The sequence below is a fragment of the Ptychodera flava genome, chromosome 1 (assembly GCF_041260155.1).
Source record: "Ptychodera flava strain L36383 chromosome 1, AS_Pfla_20210202, whole genome shotgun sequence".
In the NCBI taxonomy this organism is placed as follows: domain Eukaryota; kingdom Metazoa; phylum Hemichordata; class Enteropneusta; family Ptychoderidae; genus Ptychodera; species Ptychodera flava.
In genome coordinates, this window is record NC_091928.1 from 20,128,613 (window position 1) to 20,139,483 (window position 10,871).

Here is a 10,871-nt window from a genome sequence, read left to right on the forward strand (position 1 = left end):
AGTGCACTTCACTGACATAGTCAGGTGAGTCGTAATTTTGAAAATGATCATAAAATGTCGTCCATGGTAAAAATAAGCAACAAGAGTGATACATAATGTTTTGTAACATGTGGAACAAATGAACACATGTCAAAAAAACTTCAGTCAATTCAAGTTTAGAAGGCGATCGATCTGTATTATCGTACCACATGTCTTTGTAATCATAGGGAACAAAACTGCTAACAAGACTTGTTAGAATAGCTAAGAGTTAGTTGCGCATTTTGCACTGGTGTCAGGACGACCGCTGACAGAATAAATTAAAGGCGATATCACCTAACTGAAATAAACGTATGGCTTTCAAATTCATTCTCGGCCGATTTAAAGGGACAAAGTCGGCCATTTTTCATGAATTTTGATTGATACAAGATACTACTTATATTGTTTGACATGTTGAAAGATACTGAATGAATGGGTGACCATTAAAATTAAAATGAAAGCATCGCGATAATGAATGGTCATGACCATTAATTAATTATGGCGATGGTTTCGCTTATCGTGTTTAAAACCGGGGTAGAATATATGCATGGTCTCCCATTCATTCAGTATCTTTCGGCATGTCATCAATATAAGTAGTATCTCATATCAAACAAAATTCATGAAAAATGGTCGACTTTGTCCCTTTAAGATCCAAAGACAAGAATTGACTTTTTTAAGCTAACAATTCTCTAGTGATTAATAAGCTCAGAACTTCCGTAGATTATATATTTTCGGAAAGCCTAGATATAGGGTAACATTTTTGTTACTATAGTGTCATCATTGTTTACATAACTATCACGTGACAGGTAATTTGCATAACCTCTGTTTTTCCTATGTTTTGTTTCAATACTTGGGATATGTAGCATGCGAGTGCATGCTGTCCGAAGGATTTTCCAAAGTGTGTCTCAGAATTTTTTAAACCTTCTTATACAATTTTTATGCCAGAGTATCTGCCAGAGCGGTGAATTTAACCCTAGTTGATTTCTTTACAATTCTGCTACAAAGACTAAGCAAGATATAAAAATCTGAGACACGCTTTGCAAGAGCGTTGTTACAGCTTGCATTCCATCAAGTTTGAGTCAGATATTTTGAAAACCGAATTTTGAAAGGTTATGCAACTTACCTGTCATGAGATAGTAATGTAAACAATGATGACGCTATGGTAACCGAGATGTTCCCCTATATCTAGGCTTTCAGAAAATATATAATCTACAGGGGTTTGGGCTAATTAACCATCAGAGAATTTGTTAGATTATAAAGGTCAATTTCTTGTCTTGGAACCTTAACTTCAAACTGCGTCAAAGCTTATAATCATAGAGAAAGATAGATAGAGTGGCAACGGGTATTGTTTAAGGCGTGAATCGGTTACGTAACCCATCCATGTTCGCCTCGCCTAAGGTTGCTCTCGCCTCTCTTTTCGAACAGTGCCGACCATGAATCCTTCGGTAGTTTTCGGATTTTCGCCAATTGTTAAGCGAAAGTATGTTCGGCAAAGTTTGTGTTGTTGTTGTCGTGTGGTGCTGAGCAGAATTGACGTGCTGGCGAAAACGGGAGTGTTTTGAGCTTCAGGAAAACGAGTTTTACCGTTTTAAAAATTCCTCTCATATTTTATGAATATATAATGAGTGTGTTTGAACCAAATTTGAAAGTCTTTTATCGATACTGTCTGGTTTTACTCAATGGTTTACGGTCAGTCGTACCCTGTTTACACGTGCGTCAAGGAAAGACATGTTTATGAAACTGCTGGCGTGTTATGTTTTGATTGGCGTGAAGCAGTGTTTCTGGCCTGAGAGCTCACAAAGTTACTATGGTTGCTACGCGACTGGCAGTACGATGCCATCTCGTCGTATTTTTCGCATAATCTCGTGTATATCATCAACCACAAACAAAGCCTCCAAAAAGTTTAACACCTTTGAAGCTCATTTTAATATGAAAGCCAATAGTCTACCGAGACGACCATGGAACAAAAGGCATGCAAGTGTTGCTACTCTGTCTATTTTACTCTGTGTTATAATGTAGTGCGTATATTTAGTACACTTATTTTACCTAAGCACTGGTCTTCGTTTTGGTAGAATCCATCACAACAAAAGTATTCCTGGTAATAATCAGTTCTATATGCTGTCCTACAAAGAGTTTCGTATGATATCCTGTGTAATAGGGTATATTGAAACAAACGTTATCATAATTCCCTTTCAACAAAGTGTTTCGAGCGCTTTCAAAGTTACTAAGATGTAAAAGTTGATACGCACTGCTGTAGTTATTTCTGTAAGCATGATAGACTAAGTCTTGACACGTTTGCACCAATTCGGTTTTTGTTGAGTTTTAAACTGTAACATTAAAAACATCTTTACTAACTTTTGCCAATTAGACTTGTGAATTAAACAACGAAAGAGGAAAATCGCAAGCCTACAAATTGGTCACGCCCATATACTGTGTCATTTTTACGTTATGCAACTGATATATTTGACCATTTTATAAATAAAACTAGGCAAATTATATGAAGGATGTTTATGTTACTTCATGATTTATGGTCAAGCTGCGCTGACTTATGTCACATCGAACGTTTGGAACTTGCAGTTTCCGAGAAGCTCTTTACCATACCATGGGGTAACGGCGCCTTGCTTGCTTCACGAATCTATATCTTGACGTAATGGTCTCTTTTCTGTGCCTGCATTGTCTGCTAGCCTGACAACTTGACACTTTTCGCTAACTTGATGGAACTGTTTAAGACATAGGATGTACTTACACATACTTTGTGCAGCGACCCCAGCTCCAAAAATTGCAACCTGTTGTAGTAGGCCTGGAATACGACGTGATATAATACTGACAGTACTTGACCGCCCTCGTTTTGGTTTCAGAGCAAACATTTTCTCTGTAGGTTGAAATAAACGAAGAGTATTGCGTAGTAGTTTGATTATGCCTTATAGAAAATTCAGTAGTCGTAGTCGTGAAGTAAAACCAAATTATGAATCAAATGCGTTTGCAATTATGTCTATTCAAAACAATTCTGGTACAATTCTAATATGTCCTACCATTCGTAGCAAAATATCTTTGTGAAAATGATACACTTCACAAATTATTTTGGTAGTTATAAATTGGAAATATCTCATCTTTATGTTTTTAGATAATTTACAACGTTTTCTAGTGGTATTTCTAGAGGAGAAATTCTCTGCGTTGTATTTTTAGACGGCTTCAGTGCTATAAAAACGTGTCATATGTACTTCAAATCGTTGTGTTTATTTATTTATTTATTTATTTATTTTTAGTTATTTACAATCAAGGATTTCCCATTCAAATCGGGAAAATGACCCCCAATAAGGTTGTAATCTTCCATAGGGACCTCTAGACAATAATAGCAAAATATAAAAGTTAAAATGTAAAAAGACAGTAAGCACTAAAAATAATAAAACAAATGCGAATAAAAGTAATAAAAAAAGGTTATTTTTCTACATTTGCCACAATAAAAGCGTTTCAATAGACTTTTCAAAATATTGAGATTAGTGCTACATCTTATAGTGTCTGGTAATGAATTCCAGTGTTCTGCAGCACGCATAGCAAACGTTCTCTGTCCACTGGCTGTACGGAATTTCGGAAGAAGCAATTTCAATGTGGAAGCTGCACGTGTGTGATAATCATGAACGTTTCTGAGTAGAAAGACTGCTTCTGTAAGATAAGATGACGCTAAATTCATGAGACATCTAAATGTTAAAATACAGGTAAAATAAAAAATACGTTGCTTGGTAGATAAAACATCAGCCAACTCAAAAAGGAGATCTGTTGAAGTCATAAAATCAGCACCGAGAAGAACTCTGAGCGCTCTCTTCTGCAATTTCTCTGTCAAATTCTTGACTGTCGTATTTCCCCACAAAGCAATTGCATAACGCTGATTGTATCAACCGAAGTACAACGTTTTTCTGAGGTGGAGTAGAAAAAATTTGTACAAACGTCGAAGTAGACCAATTCTCTTTCTCAGTGAAACGCTTACCTTATCAATATGATCACTTCAAGGCATTACATTGTCCAAAGTTACTCCTAAGGTATTTTTATAAGGAACACAAGAGATTTGATGTTCATTAATCGAAATGTCAAGAGTGTTCTCCAGTGTTTCAGCATTACAAATTTTGGCAAGAGCAAATCATGTAAAGTGTTCCATGCTTGATTCTCAGCACCGGTTTCTCCTACGCAGATCAACAGCCACCAATCTTGTCTCCTAATAAAATTTTCTTACCGACATTGTTTCAGTAGGTGCCCTAGCTGATACCATTTACACTGATTTCTCCAAAGGTTTTGATTCCGTTAATCATAAATTTCTCGTTCATAAACTACAATTTTATGGCATACATGGTAACCTGGTTTCACTCATACCTTGAGGGTAGGATACGGAGGGTTGTCATCGTAGGACACAGGTATGATGACATGTGTGTTCACTCCATAGTTCCACAAGGTTCATTATTAGGTCCACTTTTTTATCTTTTACATCAACGATCTGCCTATCTCCATCAATCATTCCAACATATTTCTCTACGCTGATGATTCGAAATTTTGTCGGGTCGTCAGTACTGAATCAAATTGCAGGTTACCGAAATCAGATATTTAGTTGGTAGATGGTGCAAGACTTGGAAAAGCAATTTGAATCTCAAAATATGTAATGTCATCTCCTTTTCAAATTAGCGCAACATTGTTAATTTCAATTATAACTTCCATAAGCAATTAAGCATGCGTGACTTTTTTCTCTAGTAATTGAAGTTTCGCCCACCACAACAACAAGTCCATTAAAAAGTGCATCAACTAGTTGGTTTCATTAAGTGGACATGCTCTGATATTGATAAAATCGAATGGGTCCAAAAGAAATTTAAATGGTTTCTTTGTTTTAAGGAAGGACTAGAGTATATTGCTGATAATTATTATAATTTATGTTGTTATTTTAATATTTTGCCACTCTACATACGACGTCAAATTTTAGATCTTTGCTTTGTTCACAAGGGTGCCAATGAATCGGCCGATTGTATTACCAACAAGCTTCATTAAACGTCCCTCCGAGGCGTCCCAGGTCTACTGACTTATTCATAATAGCCAATCATCCAGGAAATGTCAGAAAGCATTCGTTTTTATCGCGGCAGTGAATCTTTTAAATAGTGTATATCGCTTTGATGTTGATCTGTTTTCTAGTTCTAAGTGTCTACAGTTATTTTATCTCTTGCTGATAAGCATGTTAGTGTTGAACGTATTTGATGTTTGTCGGTCTGGTTTTTTTAATTGCTGTGTGTTCTTTTGTATTCTGTCCTGTCCTCAATGTTGCTCTCTATTACGTACATTTTTATATTGACTGAATCCAGTTTTTGGGCTTCGCCTATTTGGTGTCGAAAATAAAAATAAAACTAAAAAATAGATATGTATACGTTTGGCTCCCTTGGTGCATCACTCATCAGTCTTGCATTGAGAAATTATGTAAGACGTCAATGAAGGTAAAATAATATACTTTCAATTATATCATGCCAGTATATTGATGGTGCAAATACAGCGATCTGATTGGTCGAGACGCGAAAAGAACCGTGGTATATTGCGATATACCACGGCTGGCATACGCGCGTGCTCTCAGCTTGAGCAAAAATCCGTTTATGACGTTGTACGCCAGAATTTCAATATACTGTTATGATATAATAGTGATAAATCACACCCAGCGACGGTATACCACTTGATTTTGACCAGTTCACTTCATATATGCACTATTCGCTCGTGCATATATGTCGTGAACTGGGCAAAATCTCATGGTATACCATCACTGTATTGCTTAAACATATATCTCTGCAAAATTATGCATCATAGGTAGGCTAGGCTGATGAAGGCATTTTAGCCATGTACAGACAACGTGATATTGTTATATTGATATATATTGTTATTAAAGAGCATGTTCTCGTTGAAGTAACGCCATGTGTCGTACTTAACCAAAAGTAATAATACCTGGAGTGAGACACTCATGCTGAGATGTCAACATGAACAGGCCATCAGATGTGATGACGGAAATAGGGAGATATTCTTCCTTGGATAGAAATTACTGAAGCCCGTCTCCACAACTTTACACAGAACCGGTAACATTGCCATGCCTTATAGAAAATATAAACATTAACGAAGTGCAATGGGGCATACTTATTGCAAGCCCTTACAAAAAAGGCATACACTTAGCCTGCGTATCTCATTTGTGAACGACTTCGAATTCATAGCATCTTTTTAGAACAATTTTATTTACAAGAGACTAGCTAACGTAATGGAATTTCGTTCAAAGTTTGGTATTTTTAGTTTGTTTCGATCTGAAAACTCCTTTTGCACGATTGGCGATTCCTATTTCTGACAGTGAAGTGTTTAACATCAACAAAGAGTATCATTTGGCGTATCAGCTTGACCTGTCATTGGCTTAGGACGACCTAGCAGTAACACTGATATCCGGCATTCAACAATAGCTGCTCGACTTGCCTGTGCAGAAGTTTGTCATTATTTGGTGATAAGAACGTACCAACCCAATTTTTCCAAAGTAGATTAAACGGTGATGACGTCAGAGGTATGTGAACATATCAAGGTGTTAAAAATACACTAGAGCATTGGAATATTCTATATGCAGTTGAAGAGAGTAATTATGTCCTAGCGTCTGTCAGGCAGTCATAGAAGTCTGTTCAGGATGTGTAGAATCTGAGAGTTTAAAGAACAAATTGTGACAAAATCGAATTAAGTTATACTTTTTTAATCAATTTGAAGCCTATCAAATTGACCGCATAAACGTCTGCTGATTAATTAGCTCGGTCCCGCGAAGCCAACAACTGATTAGAGCTTAGCATTAGATCTACTGAGGGCGTACATACATTGCGCTTAGAGAGAAACACCAAAAGAAGAGATAAATCGCTCGGTTTGCTAAGTTCTAGTGAATTTTAAAATGAATATTATAAATTTCTCCTCTTTGTCTTGAAAAGCAATACATCTTCATCAATTCGTAGGATATTATACTATTTGTTGATGTGAAACACTTCCCTGTCAGAAATGGGAATCGCAACTTGAGCAAACAGAGTTTTCAGATCCAAACAAACTAAAAACGCCAAACTTTGAATGAAATTCCATTAAGTTAGCTATTATTTTGTAAATTGTTCTAAGGGATCCTATGAAGTCGTTCATAAATGAGACACGCAGGCTACGTGTATGCCCTTTTCCTAACGCCTTGCGATAAGTATGCCGCATTGCGCCTCGTTAATGGTTATATTTTTTATATAGCATAGCAATTTTACCGTGAAGTTATGGCGATAGGGTTCAGTGATTTAAATCCAAGGAAGAATATCTCCCTATTTCCGTCATCACATCTGATGGCCTGTTCATGTTGACATCTCAGCATGAGTGTCTCACTCCAGGTATTATTACTTTTGGTTCTCGTTTCATGGAGGTGTTGACGGGATGACCTTCTGCAGTTTCGATACATTTGCAGTTTGACGAACTACTGCAGAGACAAATAGTGTACGGTGACCTCGAATGTTGAATACGGCACATGGCGTTACTTCAACGAGAACATGCTCTCTTCGTATACCAATATCCTTCGTAACATACTCGAAGAAATTCACAACCGGTAATCTATTCTAGTATCCAAACGTATGACTTACAAGCAATTCTATCAGAAGACATTATATTGACAGATATCATTATTTATAAGTTATAGTGAAATCAATTTCTGGGTGTTTATACAACGAAAAAAGAAATAAATTGTTGATTTTCTTGATAACTAGACAATGTCTTTATGTTTCTCAATGTGACGTAAATCTATGCTGTACAACCATGAATGGTATGACTACTTAAGTTAGTACGCGTCTCGAAAGTGAAGGACTTTATCTTTTACTCAAACCTTCCAAAATGAAAGCTTAATCCATTCTTTCAGCAAATCAAGATAAAAATCAGGATTAATCTTGCTAAGTTCGGTACTACAAGAACAAATTACCTAAATTTAACGATACTTTCAATTCAAAATGTCGACATCCCTTTGTGAACTCTATTGCGAGGAATAAAAGTTTCTATTTTCAAAAAATTAGGACGGTGATAATTTTTCTTACTCCATAAACTTTAAAATAAACCCCACAATCAGTAGATCACAAAGGGATTGTAAAAATATTAGAGCCCGAATATCTGTCTTCGAGGTGCAGTGTTGCACGATTCACGGCGATTTTTTTCGTCTCTGCCATCTTTACAGGATCTACTTTCTAAATGTGACTTGCCATTTTGTGTAAACTGTTGTTATACTTTTTGCCACGTGATATGAATTTCTTCTGGCACTTTCACGAAGAATCTCGTGGTACCTTGAATTCATGAACATCAAGATAACGCTGAAAATCAGACCCTATAATCTTAAATTTGTTAACTGTATTTGGAAATCCAAAAGCGAGATCTTGGAGTATGCTTTCAAGACCATGACAAGTCAAGGATATTGAATCGCATACAGACTTCGAGGCATGATTTTGTGCCGAGTGAATGTATTGAGATTAATCCTCTTCAGAGGACAGCATAACTGGGACGATTTCGAATCATGTATACAAAGGTAATCCCTATTGATGTTCTGGTTAGCATGAAGATGACAATACAGTAATGTGTTCACAGCCATGCACCTAAACCAAATGTTGTCACAGCGTCGAGTAACGATATCTGGTCCAGGAGTGTTTGATCATCAAATTATCAAATTTAATGACAAGTAGATTCAAAGTACCGGGGAAAAGTCTATAAAACTGAACATTTTAACTCATTTTCATGCAGTTCATAAAGAGACAATTTCCTAAGTAGTACATCGTGATTAACAAGATTGAATGCTTTAGAGAGGTCCAAAAACAAAACACCTGAAAGCCGACCACAATCAATGTTTTCAAGTAACTCGTCACAAATACGTATCAATGCAGTTTGACAAGAGTGTTTCTTTCGAAAACCAGATTGAGTATGGTGACGGACACCTTTATCAGACAAAAATTTATACAAAGTACAGTGAAGATGACTTTCAATGACTTTAGAAATAGTTGGTAAAATAGAAATAGGTCTGTAATTGGACATTTCTGTTACATATTGCCTTTATAAATAGGGACATGGAGTTAGTATAAGCTTATTGACGACACATATAAGTTGTCGCATTTCCAAAAACGGGAAGCGCAATTCAAATATGCATAACTGTAATTAACGTTTCCAAAAAAAGTTAATCAGTACAGCGGAAGTTTGATGCGAGACACGACAACCAACAAATATGCTGTTCACATAATTTGCTAAAAATGTAACGCTGGCTGACAACAGGCTCATTTCTCTGGCGTTGCGTATAGGTGTTTAGGTATGGAGGCTTCGACAGTCGACGCGGAAACAAAATCTAATAATGAGGCCAATATGTATGACAAATGGTCGAATAGAACACAAATCGTCTGCAAATGATTTCAGTTGCTGTCTGACAGTCGTAACGTTATGCATCGCGTAAAGTGCAGCTAATTTTAGGCCAATGCTAAATGGACAGACTATGCGATTGCTAAAGGATTATTCAACTATTCCGAGGAAGGCAGCTTTGCAACATATGTAAAAGGCATACATCCTTACATGTCACGAAAATTACTGTTTTGTATACTCATAAACAGGGCTCGAAATTAGCGGTAGTCTGGCGGCAATTGACTACCAACTTTTCCGTTTCTGACTACCAACTTTGAAAAGTGGTAGTCAGGTTGACTACCAGTGAAAATTCGGGCAGATTACATGCGATACATTGACCAAATCTAAATAGACGTGTCGACATGCTAAACTTTACCAAAATGTATCATTTTTTTCTTTTGTCAGTGTTATACAATTTCGTTAGCGTGGCTGTTTTTGCGACATTTAGACCCTGGGCGTGCGATTAAACAATGGTTTCGTGGTGGTCAACGTAGACGTCGCCCCAATATGACACCTTACGGTCGCCGGAACGAAGAAAGTGACAGTGAATGAAATTTTTCAAAACCGCAAGGTCGTACGCTTGTCTCGAATGTCGCGATCGTTTGACGTTAATATCAGTACGAACGAGTATTGTTTCACGGTGACGTTTACACCTTCACGCGATTGATCGATGATCTTTCACCATGTGTTCTACAACTTTCATTTTAATCACACATTTGTTTTATTGAACATAACATAAAGAGTTTCAAGTTAACAAACATATTAATTTAATACCGATAACATGCATGTATTTGTATGTACCTCACTATGTATGTTATACGGAACAAGTTACAGTCAGTCAGTCAATTTTTAAAGATATACTCACCTGTTGAAAATATAATTTGTATTCGGGCTAAATTCCAAGGTTTTCAACTTTTTTGCTGCGTAAAATATTCTGACTACCACGAATCTTCTGCTGTCTACCAACTTTTGAAAATGGTATTCAGCCTGACTACCATCACTAAAAGTTAATTTCGGGCCCTGATAAAGCAGATGAAACTTTAAACATAGCATCCTTGTCTCCACTGTAATAGATGTTTAGTTTTTACTGTAACATTCGCAAATTTCGGGTAAACGTATAAAGTGTAGCGGCGTCTATTTGTCAGAATTATATCGCGCTAACAACGGAGAGAGAGAGACAGGCAGACAGACAGACAGACAGACAGACAGACAGAGGGGCAATGGAACTTACCCATTCGGTGGAAGTGAATTTGCTCCGTTACCACCAAGTCGGGATGATCCCACCGAAAGCAGAAGACACAATATAGCGACTACGACCATAAAATCTTTGTGAGGCGAAATCAGTTCAAAGATCATCGTGGTAGATATCTGCGGCTGCACCTATCCATACAGATACACGCCGGTAATATGAATCACTAATCGGACAATTTGGACAGATA